Genomic DNA, 12,325 nt, shown 5'->3' on the forward strand with positions numbered 1-12,325 from the left:
ACAAAGTCTTTCACTGCTTCTACATTTTCTCCCTCTATTTGCCAGTTCTCAATCAAGCTGGTTGCCATAATCTTGGTTTTTTTGAGGTTTAGCTGCAAGCCAGCTTTTGCACTTTCTTCTTTCACCTTCATCATAAGGCTCCTCAGTTCCTCTTCACTTTCAGCCATCAAAGTGGTATCATCTGCATATCTGAGATTGTTAATGTTTCTTCCAGAGATTTTAACTCCAGCCTTGGATTCCTCAAGCCCAGCTTGTCGCATGATGTGTTCTGCATACAAGTTGAATAGGTAGGGTGAGAGTATACAGCCCTGCCGTACTCCTTTCCCAATCTGAAACCAGTCCGTTGTTCCGTGGTCTGTTCTTACTGTTGCTACTTGGTCGTTATACAGATTCTTCAGGAGGCAGACAAGATGACTTGGTATCCCCATACCACTAAGAACTTGCCACAATTTGTTATGGTCCACACAGTCAAAGGCTTTAGAATAGTCAATAAAACAGAAATATATGTTTTTCTGAAACTCCCTGGCTTTTTCCATTATCCAGCGGATATTGGCAATTTGGTCTCTAGTTCCTCTGCCTTTTCTAAAGCCAGCTTGTACATCTGGAAATTCTCGCTCCATGAACTGCTGAAGTCTACCTTGAAGGATCTTGAGCATTACCTTACTGGCATGTGAAATGAGTGCCACTGTTCGATAGTTTGAACATTCTTTAGTGTTCCCCTTTTTTGGTATGGGGATATAAGTTGAGTTTTTCCAATCTGATGGCCATTCTTGTGTTTTCCAAATTTGCTGGCATATAGCATGCATTACCTTGACAGCATCATCTTGCAAGATTTTGAACAGTTCAGCTGGGATGCCGTTGTCTCCTGCTGCCTTCTTATTAGCAATGCTTCTTAAGGCCCACTCAACCTCACTCTTCAGGATGTCTGGCTCTAGCTCACCGACCACACCGTCAAAGCTATCCCCGATATTGTTATCCTTCCTATATTCTTGCCACCTTTTCTTGATCTCTTCTTCTTCTGTTAGGTTCTTGCCATCTTTGTTTTTGATCATGCCCATTTTGGCCTGGAATTTACCTCCGATGTTTCTAATTTTCTGGAAGAGGTCTCTTGTCCTTCCTATTCTATTGTCTTCTTCCACTTCCGCGCATTGCTTGTTTAAAAATAATTTCTTATCTCTTCTGGCTAACCTCTGGAATTTTGCATTTAATTGGGCATATCTCGCCCTATCACTGTTGCCTTTTGCTTTCCTTCTTTCTTGGGCTACTTCTAGTGTCTCAGCAGACAGCCATTTTGCCTTCTTGGTTTTCTCTTTCTTTGGGATGTATTTTGTTGCCGCCTCCTGAACCATGTTGCGAACTTCTGTCCAGAGTTCTTCCGGGACCCTATCTACTAAGTCCAGTCCCTTAAATCTATTCTTCACCTCCACTGCATATTCCTTAGGAATATTAGTGAGCTCATATCTAGCTGATCTGTGGGTCTTCCCTAATCTCTTTAGTCTGATCCTAAATTGTGCAAGAAGAAGTTCGTGATCTGAACTACAGTCAGCTCCAGGCCTTGTTTTTACCGACTGTACAGATGTCCGTCACCTTTGGCTGCAAAGGATGTAATCAATCTGATTTCGGTGTTGTCCATCTGGTGAAGTCCATGTATAAAGCCGTCTCTTAGGTTGTTGGAAGAGAGTGTTTGTTATGCAGAGTGAATTGTCTTGGCAAAATTCTATCAGCCTATGTCCTGCTTCGTTTTGTTCTCCCAGGCCATACTTACCTGTAATTCGAGATGTCATTTGACTGCCCACCTTAGCATTCCAGTCTCCTGTGATGAAAATAACATCTCTTTTAGGCGTGTTGTCCAGTAGGTGCTGCAGATCCTCATAGAACTGCTCTACTTCAGCTTCTTCAGAATTTGTGGTTGGGGCATATATTTGGATCACTGTGATGTTAGATGGCTTGCCCTGAATTCGAATTGAGATCATTCTGTCGTTTTTTGGGTTGTATCCAAGCACTGCTTTAGCCACTTTACTATTAATTATGAAGGCTACTCCATTTCTTCTGTGGTCCTCTTGTCCACAGTAGTAGATCTGGTGGTCATTTGATGTGAAGTGGCCCATTCCAGTCCATTTCAGTTCACTGATGCCCAGAAAGTCTATCTTTAATCTTGACATCTCACCAATAACCACATCCAATTTGCCCTGGCTCATAGATCTTACAGGTTCCAGTGGTGTGTTGATCCTTAGAACATCGGATTCGCCGTTCACCGCCAGCACCGTCGGCCGCTAGCCGTCCTTTCGGCTTTGAGCTAGCTGCGTCATCACGTCTGGGGCTAGTTGAGCTCATCCTCTGTTCCTCCCCAGTAGCATTTTGACCATCTTCCGACCTGGGGGTCTCATCTTCCGATGGTACACCGACATATCTCTGGTTGTACTGATCCATTTAGTTTTCACGGCAAGAATACTGAGGTGGGTTGCCATTACCTTCCCCAGGGATCGCATTTAGTCTGACCTCTCTGTCATGACCTTCCCGTCTTGGGTGGCCCTTCACGGTTTAGCTCATGGCATCATTGAGGTGCTCAAGCTCCAGCACCACGACAAGGTAACGATCCTTTGCTGAAGATTAATGAAGTTAGCTGAAGTTTATTACAGTCGTGGACCAGCAATGAACATTATGTAATGTTGAGAACGTAAGCGGGAAAATGTGGGCTATTGATTCTTCTGAAAGTATTTAAAACATTTATAACCCAGGAGATCATTTTTTGTTCTTCTGCCACATTTTTTGGTCTCCTGATTCCCCAGGATCCTCACAATTATTTTTCTGTAGGCACAAAGAAGTGTCAGTCCAGATCACATCTTCCATTGACTTGGTTGCTATCAATAAGTGATCATTCATAAAACTGATGTAAAAAATTGCTATGTATTTGGATCAAAAGTTGAACTTTCGATTTACAACAGTTTTTTTAGCTAAGACTTAATTGGGTTTAACATTGAATAAGCTCTTAGTAAGAAATAATTACTGCAACTGTTGGAATGTGTGGTCCTGGCTGATTCCATGGGATGCTTTTGAATGGTGATTTCCTTTTCCGTGTGTCTGAAAGAGCAACCCAGGGAAATAACTGCAGCCTTCACTGATTAAGCAGTCATTTTTGCAAAACTGTATTAGCAAATCAAAAGGCTGCTGCTGATAAAAGGCTAAGACTAAAATAAAATATTCTTAAATTATGCACGTGCCAGTTACAGCCTGAATAGACAAAGGCTGTAGGACTGAAGAGATCTGCCTTTAGGTCAGTCCTGGAGCATGTTCTCAAAAACTAAAATTATTTTTTGTACCATTCCAAAGGAAGAAATAGCTAAAGATCAGACTTTTTTTTTTTAGCGAATCGTTTTTGTAAAAAAAGACACAATTAAATCATAGTCACCACTCAATATGGGCACAACTCTATCATAAAATTTGACAGTGATGAAGGCAATAATTGATCCAGTTAAACTATTCAGAACAAAGGTGGCCAGGCTTCTCCTGCATGACACACAGTTCTGAGCCTCTAAGGCAGCATTTCTCAACCTTGGCAGCTTTAAGATGGGTAGACTTCAACTCCCAGAATTCCCCAGCCAGCCATGCTGGCTGGGGAATTCTGGGAGTTGAAGTCCACCCATCTTAAAGCTGCCAAGGTTGAGAAACACTGCCATAAGGCAACATCTGCGTTAGAATCAGTCCAGTTGAAATTTTTGAGGTCCATGAGGGCTGAATGAGACTCTGCTGGCTGAAATAGTGGCTGAAATAAGGGTTTGGGCTGAGTCTCCAGCCCAGCTCACCCTGGCTGATAAATCAACTTCTGATCTGGCTCCCTGCAGAATCTCAGTCCACTGGGGGCTCTTAACCACATGCCAGGTTTTGAAAAACCCGCCACTGAAATTAAGCAGAAGGTTTTCAGAGAGCTTTACAAAACAATAGAGATGAAACGTCACTTCACCTTGGTGAAACCTTGTCCAACTCTGTAAGCCATGTTCAGGCTGGTCCCAGTCAGATTTTCCTCTTAAACAAAAAAGTTGAGAAATTTTGTGCCATGGCAAGCAAAACATTCAGGAGGACCACGGTAGCAGCTTTCTGACTAACAATTTTTTTAAAAAGGCATAGGCTTTCATGAGCCTTTTAATAAAGTTAATTGTTACTGACTCTCACACAACAATAGCAATAACAATAATAATTATTGTCAGAAGAGGTGCTCCTTCTAATTTTTCGCTCCCATAAATTAACACAGCTCATCTCCTATGCTGGATTATGAACCTCTTTTTGCTTCTTCCTTCCCACCCAACCTCTTTTTTCTCTTTGCCTCTTACCTCCATTTTTTAAATTACTGCTATTTGCTTCAGCAGTCTATAAAAAATCCATTCTTCTTTGGTCTATGACTGTAAACTTAGTAAATAAAATAAAACAAAAATCAGAGTTAAAGTACACAAAGCAATAACAAAATCCTTAAATGATTCTCTTTCCACCTTTAAAATGGCATCTTTTGCCATCTAGCATAAAACATCTCAGTCCAAATTATTCCAGCTGCTCATTTTCTCTAGAGGATTTTTTCCAAAATATTATGGGGAGATATATTCTAAAATCAAAATCTGCTACATGTTGTTGCAAGACTTTCTTTCGTAACTGTATAAACTGCTGCTATTTTTGTATTCTAGGGCACAGTCCTTTCTAACACCCACTGATCTGAGAGAGATAGTAGCCTGTTTCATAATGGACAAGCTTTTCAGCTGATACAAAAGTGAGCTAAGATAAAGAACTATTAATAAAACATAGGTAAAAACATTATGGGGAAAAAAAAGACCCTTCTGGTAAGTTTTTTCCCCCCCTTTGCTGTATTTCCCTAACTGCTAGCCACTACCTGAACATTTCCGCTGTACTTTGAATGTCAAATATTGAAGGTTATTGCTAGTATCTTTTTAAGTAATTTCATCTATTGTTTCTGAACAGTCTCTTAACTCTTTTCCTAAACACCATATTCCGAGTGTCCGAATTTGCCTTGCTGTGTAATGTGTCATATATGAGGAACCCATTTTTGCCTGAATGGAGTTTGTTTTAATTATGAATATATCCTGTCTGATGTATTGGCTCACATCACAGGTTAGCATCTGTACTGTTGGTCAAGTTTCCTTTGAAAGTCTTGGTTCTGGAGCCTTTAAAGCTCTAATCCATTTGAGTCCAAGGCTTTCAAGGAGCCAGTTCAGCCTCACCCAGTTTGCGATCAACATCACCAGAAGCTCTGCTAGACTTTGGGGCAAGAAACAACAGGTTCTGTCAATTCTCCTGCTTCTTAATTTTAATGGACAGCAGAAGTCTTCAGAGAATGAGTTTGGAACTTAGGATGTTAGGCGGATGCTGTTTTAATTTGAGTCACTCAGTGTTTGTTTGGATTTTGAAGGAGACTGTATATTTCCTGGGGTTTTATCTTAAAATACAGTTACGGACTCTAAAACAAAGAAACCACTAAAAAGTAATAAAGCTACAGAAAAGGAAACTGACAGCAGATTCACTGTGTCATGGTAACCCCCAAATATCCATTCTCAAAAAGGTAGTCTCTGGCTCCCTTCTGAAAGTCACCTACACACTTCTCCAGGAGACAGTGCCCAAAATGACATTCACCAGCTCTGAAGTAAATAATTCATCATTTACATTTTGAGGTAAAATTTCACATTCTAAAGCAGATGGTCAAAATGAGTAAATAGAACCAATTTTGAAATGAAATGCTCATTTCTCCTCAGTTCTGCTTCTAAACGTTTCCTCAAATATTCTGAAATCACCTAAATACCACCCCCTACTATTTTATCACTTCTTCAAAAAGAAAAGGGGGAAATAAAACTTGGAAAGAAGTACAGAAAGACAAATGCCAAAAGAATTTTCTCGCTACAGTTTTGCCTGGTGTCAAATCATCATTATTATTTGGACAAACATCCATAATCAGTCCACATATTTCCCAAGTCAGTGTTTTGCAATATTTCTCCCACCCAGGATAAACACATAAAACTTGGAAAGAGCTGATGTAATGTTCCCATGGGAAAATCTGAACTCTGGAAAGAAAGAAGTCTACGCTGTGAAATCACAAACTACATTATGTTAACCAACTCCACACATCAGTATTGTGGCTCTCCTAAAAAGCAGAGGAAATTCTTAAAACAGAGTGTCTTTGAAGAAGATATCTGCTATCATCCTAGGAGAGTTTTTTTTGTAGTTGTGAAGTGTTTAAACAAAGAGCATGGAGGTGTAATTGGCTGTTCAGTCAGATTAATGTCTAGCAAATACTGTCGGCTTTCTCCTCATACAGCATTATCCACTTCTCTGGCAGTTGTCTTGATCTGTTCCACAAGACTTCCTAGCAAGAGAGGCTAAACTCACCTGATCTTTGGGCACAGAATTAAATCTGATTCTCTAATAATTGGGTTAAATTGGATGGATTCTTCTTTTATCACCACAGAATTTATCACCTTGGAGCTGGAAGCTGTGAGGTGACAGACAGACAGTGAGCCTTCATATCGTTTCCCTTGTCCAACATTATTCAATTAATTGTGGGGGTTGCGTTAGGGGTGGGAAGCTCTGGAGCAAAGAAAGAATGAAGCTGCCTCATTAAAATCTAGATATATGCATGCCAGCACATTCTTCCTTAAAAACTGCACTGTTGTTGGAATCAGCTTCAAGCCTGTCCTCGACCAGACTTACCAGGCAATAAAAGAGGGGTGCCGTGGTCCCTAGACAGCCATGTCCCAGGTCTCTCCAACCCAATGGGTACAGCTGCATAGGAGTCACTTGCATGCTCCCTCCATGCAGTTCCTGCCTCATCTCCTGAACCAGGGATGATGAGGACAGAATTCTGAGTGTCCCTTGGTGGAGTAATTTTATTTTTCATAAAACAAAATTGAAAAGAGGACTCCAATTAAAGGGATTGTAAATGCTGGCCTTTGATTTTGTTCTGGTGGGGAATCATTATTACCCAGTTGCTGCTACAGTGAAATCCTAGAGTTTTGAACTGTTTTCAGTGGGATGGCAGTCATTTCTAACCACAGAAGATATTCTCATCCGTGGCTTAAATGTAGAACTTGAATTATCTTTTGCACACTGGGATTGCTCCAATCATCGTTAAAAGAAAGATACTATTTCCCTAAAAAAAGAATGGGGGTACTGCAGCAGGGCCGCAGCTAGGGTCTGTGTCACCGGAGGCAAACATGGATTCCACGCCCATTTTGGCACCCTCCCCCAGCACTCATTTTGGCACCCCACCAGCGCAGCGCCCGGGGCACATGCCCTGGTTGCCCCCCCCCCACCAGTTGCGGTTCTGTACTGCAGTTTTTGCTCCATATTTTAGTTTCTAGAACCCTGAAGTTGGAAGATGCACAAGATGTATCCCCTGGCAGGTTCCAGAAGAACTACATTTTTCCTTGTCCTAGTTATCCTGTGACAATTGCCATATGAATAAAGCTTGCAGCAGAAAGCCAGAACCATTGTCAACCCTACACATTGATTCTATGGTTATCCCTCATTATTGATTCCAGCTTCTCCCTGAAATCACTCTAGCAGGGGGCATGACTTTTCAGAAAATAAAAGCTGGGAAGCCCGGAACTTTCCTAAGAATGACTGTAAATCTATCCTTACTTGATTCCCCACAATAACTGCAAAAAATCAAGTTAGCTGTCAATTCAATTCAATCTCAGCGCAGAGTCAAGGTTACAACTAACCGGAAGCCCTCTTGTGTTATGACTACAGCAGGAAAAACAGAGATTTAGTTAAAGAACGTGGGCTAAGACACTAATCATCCAGTTTCAGCAATATAATTAGGTAGTTTCCATGCTATGTCCATTGCTTTCCCATTCTGGGACAGTTGTCTTACCTCAGCAGACACCAGTGTGAAATAATAAAGCCTGTGGCAATACAGTTGCCATACAGAATGTAACTTCTGTTGGTCTTCTGCTAACAAAGGTTGCTGCATGGCTCTTGCTCAAGGACAGAAGGTTAAAACAACAAATTAGAACAAGCTAGACACAGACAGAAAGGAGGGTACCGTGGAGTCCTGGCAGAGAATTCTTTAGCAGAGTAATTTCCAATCGGTCTGCTGTGAGAAAACTATTAATGTGTCGTGAGAAATATATTCATTAAACAATTAAAAGCTTCCTTTGATCCTGATGGAGTGACCTTCAGTGGGATCTACCCACTGCTTTTAATCAACTTGGAAAAAAAAGAAAAGAAATCCAGCCACTTGTCTCTATGGGGGCGATTTCCTCATTCCCTCCCTCCCAGTGGAAGAATGTGCCAGAATGACTCCCTACTGCAGTCAATTACCATGTTGTGTCCGTCCGTCTTTGGAGAAGAACTGGATAATACAACATGGGAAGAAGTGGTCATCTCAATGCGTGGTTTTACAGGGCATTTAAACCAGCCCCTTTGCTGATAAAAGTGGTGGTTGTGTAGGTAAAGAATTCTTCCAGAGAGATGCTGGATCATGTGAAACTACAGAAGCAGATGAGACCCTTGTTTAATCCTCTGAATCACTTCTAAATTGGAACCTCTAGTCGAGGTCCAGCAACGTCTTTTCTGGAGAGGTCTGACATTCCTTGGGGATGTTTGGGCAGTCCTCAGACAAGAACGTGACTAATGTCCATCTCTCTTTTTCTGCATGCCAAATGTATTCAAGGTTCCACTCAGGTCTTCTCAAAGGTGAGCATCTCAAAGGTGAGTTGCTCAGGTCTGCTCAGTTGCAGTCACCGTCAGAAAGTACTGAGTTGAAAGCAGGCTGAAACTTGTAAGGTTGGGTCATTCATGTTGATCCCGGAGTTTTCAGCATCTGCCACCAGATACATCTCTGTATCCTTCATTCACTCATTTCTTACTTTGCTTATTGTTTTATACTGCATCTAAATTAGATAAACAATGTGTGAACGTCACGGCTATAGCTTACACTGCGTCCCAGTGTTCTGTGCAGTAGACTTAAGTTCTACAGAGCCATGGAAGTACTTGCTCAGAGCTATGAAAGTCTTCTCATAAGGGAACTATCCTGAAGTCCAGCCATTTAACTGGAGCCTCAGCATGAGAGAGGTGCACACGTTTCCCCTGACGGTTAAGCCAACAACAGCTGCAAGAGGCTGCAGTTTTGCAATGAAGAATGATGGGGAGGAGAATGCCCACATCTTCTCTCCCACAGCAGGAACCATAAGGCTGGGGGTGGGTGAGTTTTGAGTGGCAGAATACTTGGGAAATTGGAACAGCTCCATCATTCGCTCATTATTTAAGCCAGTGGTTGTGTATCACAAGTGCTTTGTGGGCAGGGTAACAGATAGAGCATCACAACTGCAGTGATGGTCAAACAAAAATCCTTTTCATCTGTTAAAATAAAATAGAACCATTAAAAAAAGAATAACAATCTACAGGTTATTCTTTTCAATGTCAGTCTGGATACTCCGCTTTATGCATATGGGTAAGTTGTTGCATGAAATGCACTCACAGGCAGAGAAATTAGAGGAATATCTCATCAAATTCCCCAACTGATTTTTTTGTTTTTTGGGGGTGGGGTTCATCTTAGCAGTGGCAGCAGCTTAAATGTTTGCTGCTTTTCCCAAGGTCATTGGTTTCTTGGCCATGATGGCAACCTAGCCACCTTCCAACATTCCATCAGAACATTCCCGGGGGAATTACAGTAGCCGTGGCCATGGAGACTATTGGGAGAAAATTCTGCAAGTAATTTTCCAGGGTACAGGAGAAAGGAAAACTCAAACCCAAAGAAAACTCATTCAGAAAAATGACTTGTATGAAATCTGGCTCGACTCTAGTTTCATAAACGGCAACAAAGGTGCCCCTCTCTTTGTTACTGAGGAGTGTTTCATGAAGAATAATTGTGATATAACATGTACACACCAGAAAACAAGAGCAAGCCGACCAGATGCTTTTGAGGCTCATCCTAGTAACCAGACACCAACTGAGCTGTAACAGGTGGTGGGAGGTCAATTTTGTAATTACACAAATTTCTTTGAAAAGCAGCTAAGCAAGTTCAAGGGGCCCAAACTGAGGATTTCAGAACGGCTTCAGTGTAGAAGCTAAATAAGTCCTCTGTCTTATTTCTAAATGAATTTGCTTTAGGTACTTTTCTGGGTCTTCGTCCTGTGCAAATATCCAGTTACCTGTTTGATAATTTATTGTGCTGGGCTTTTGACAGTTAATTTATCTCTCACAGTATCTGAATAATTTCCTTCTATATAGAAAGTTTAAAAGAATTAATTGCACAGATGCTTCCTTTGGGCCTGATTCTGTTTAACACATAATAAAAGGCTTTCAGCAGTTTTACCCCTTCCTAATAATAAATATGTAGCCAAACTTAAGATATAAAGCAGCACATTTACATGATTGATTATTTATTTATTTATCAATCATATTTTTATCACTGCCCATCTTCCCCATACAGGGGACTCTGGGCGGTTCACAATAAAACAGTTTAAAATTCAATAAAACCATAAATAATGTCATTCATCAATAAATATCAGTATCAATAAATATAAATATAAAATGTAATGAGATCCAAGTAATAATCATTAAAAAAGGGCACCTTTATGGACCTCTTAGAAGTTCTCCTGTTTTAAAATTCCTTGCTCTAAAATCTACTCTCTTTCTGCCCATCACACATTTGTCCAATTAATTTGCTCCACTCCTGGAGCATAGGTGGCCCCAAGATTGAGCAGGTCTCATCTTTCAAATATGTGGGGGCAGTACAAGAGCCCATGGGGACCAGATAGTTGCAAATGCACAGAGGGTTGAAAATGCACACAGGGGCACCATCTTGACTTTTTCACCACACTCTCCAGACACCCCTGTGTAGATCTAATGCAAGCAAGTTAGTTGTGGTGTTTGCCCAATGCTGGTGTCATCATCTGTGGTCCTCTGTTTCCCCTGCAGATGTCCATGAAAAGGGATCAAGCGTCTGCTTGGAAGCAGCTAGTTTCTGCCTTGTGTGGGTGATATTTGTGTTTTGACTTATAGAAGCTCTTTGCTTCACAAGCAGGTTAGCCCCTTACCAACGCTTCAGCCTATAATAATACCCACTTCTTCCAGAACTGTAAGAAAATGCGGTGAAATGATTCATTCTTCAGTGCACAGAGGAACTCTAAATCATTTCTAGTTGTTGGGAGTCATGTTTGCGTGTTCCCTGTCTGCAAATTCTCTGATTCCATAATCCATTCAGAAAGTTTCAGTACAGGTAGTCCTCACTTAACAACCATTTGTTTAGTGATGGTTCGGACTTACGACGGTGCTGAAAAAATTGACTTACAGCTGGTCCTTACACTTACAACTGTCGCAGTGTCCCCACAGTCACAGGAACACGATTTGGGTGCTTGGCAACCAGTTTGCATTTATGACTGTAGCAATGTCTCGTGGTCACGTGATCTCCATTTTTGCCCTTCCTGGCTGGCTTCTGACAAGCAAAATCAATGGGGAAACCATGTGATTCACTTAATGACCATGTGGTTCGCTTAAAACCTGCAGTGATTCACTTAATGACCACTGCAAAAAAAGGTTGTAAAATTGGGTCAGATTTGCTTAGCAACTGAAATGCTGGTCCCAATTGTGGTCCTTAAGTGAGGACTACCTGTAGGCCACACACAAAAAATCCACCAGGTGTATCTATAGGAACTGGTTGTGGTTAGATTGACCATAGAAGGCAGAGACTGAGGGAAACCATTTCCTTGCATCAATTCATGAGGCTCCCTTTTCAAGAGACTGGGGAAGCTGCTCGGGTTGAATGCACAGCAGTCCAGTGCTAAGTCCAAAATGAACTGTGGATGTGTGAAGACGTATTTGTGAGGCCATCTTAATATGCAACACAATAAAATTTTCCTAGCCTGGACGAATATCTTAAGGTACTTCCTTTCTATTGTTCTCTCTCCAGTTCAGGCCAGCGGAAACCAAGGCGCTAAGTCTTCACGGTTTAACAGGAAGGTATACCTGCTATCCTAGGTTCAAATTATACATGATGCTGGATAAATTTATTTCCTCTCTAGTGTTTCTTCAAGAATTAGGCATCTGTGGCTGATTTAAAAAAAAGTCAAGAAGAATGAAAAATGTCATTATGCCTTTAGGCCAGACACGGAATCATAAAACACAGTATTAAAAGTCCCATGCTGGTATCTTTAAATGACTCAGACAGGAGCAGAAAAGCTGAAGTTACTGCCAGAGTAACGTAACTCCCAGGCTGGCAGACAGGAAAGGATGTTGTCATATTAGCTTTCTAATAACAAGTAGCAGCGTCTATTTTCAAGGGGTGCCACATACAGGAGCCTTCAGAAAACTTTCCGTAACGCAG

The 12,325-nt window shown here is 41.3% G+C and overlaps 2 protein-coding genes across 2 annotated transcripts in view; both read right to left on the reverse strand.

Annotated features, from left to right (window-relative positions):
* DUSP16 (dual specificity phosphatase 16) overlaps positions 1-12,325 on the reverse strand; it is a 618,435-nt gene that overhangs the window by 338,917 nt on the left and 267,193 nt on the right. The window lies entirely within an intron of this gene.
* The window catches only part of LOC134501531 (potassium voltage-gated channel subfamily KQT member 1-like), a 212,319-nt gene that overhangs the window by 131,559 nt on the left and 68,435 nt on the right, over positions 1-12,325 (reverse strand). The window lies entirely within an intron of this gene.

Source organism: Candoia aspera, chromosome 7, assembly GCF_035149785.1.
Source record: "Candoia aspera isolate rCanAsp1 chromosome 7, rCanAsp1.hap2, whole genome shotgun sequence".
Classification (NCBI taxonomy): Eukaryota; Metazoa; Chordata; class Lepidosauria; order Squamata; family Boidae; genus Candoia; species Candoia aspera.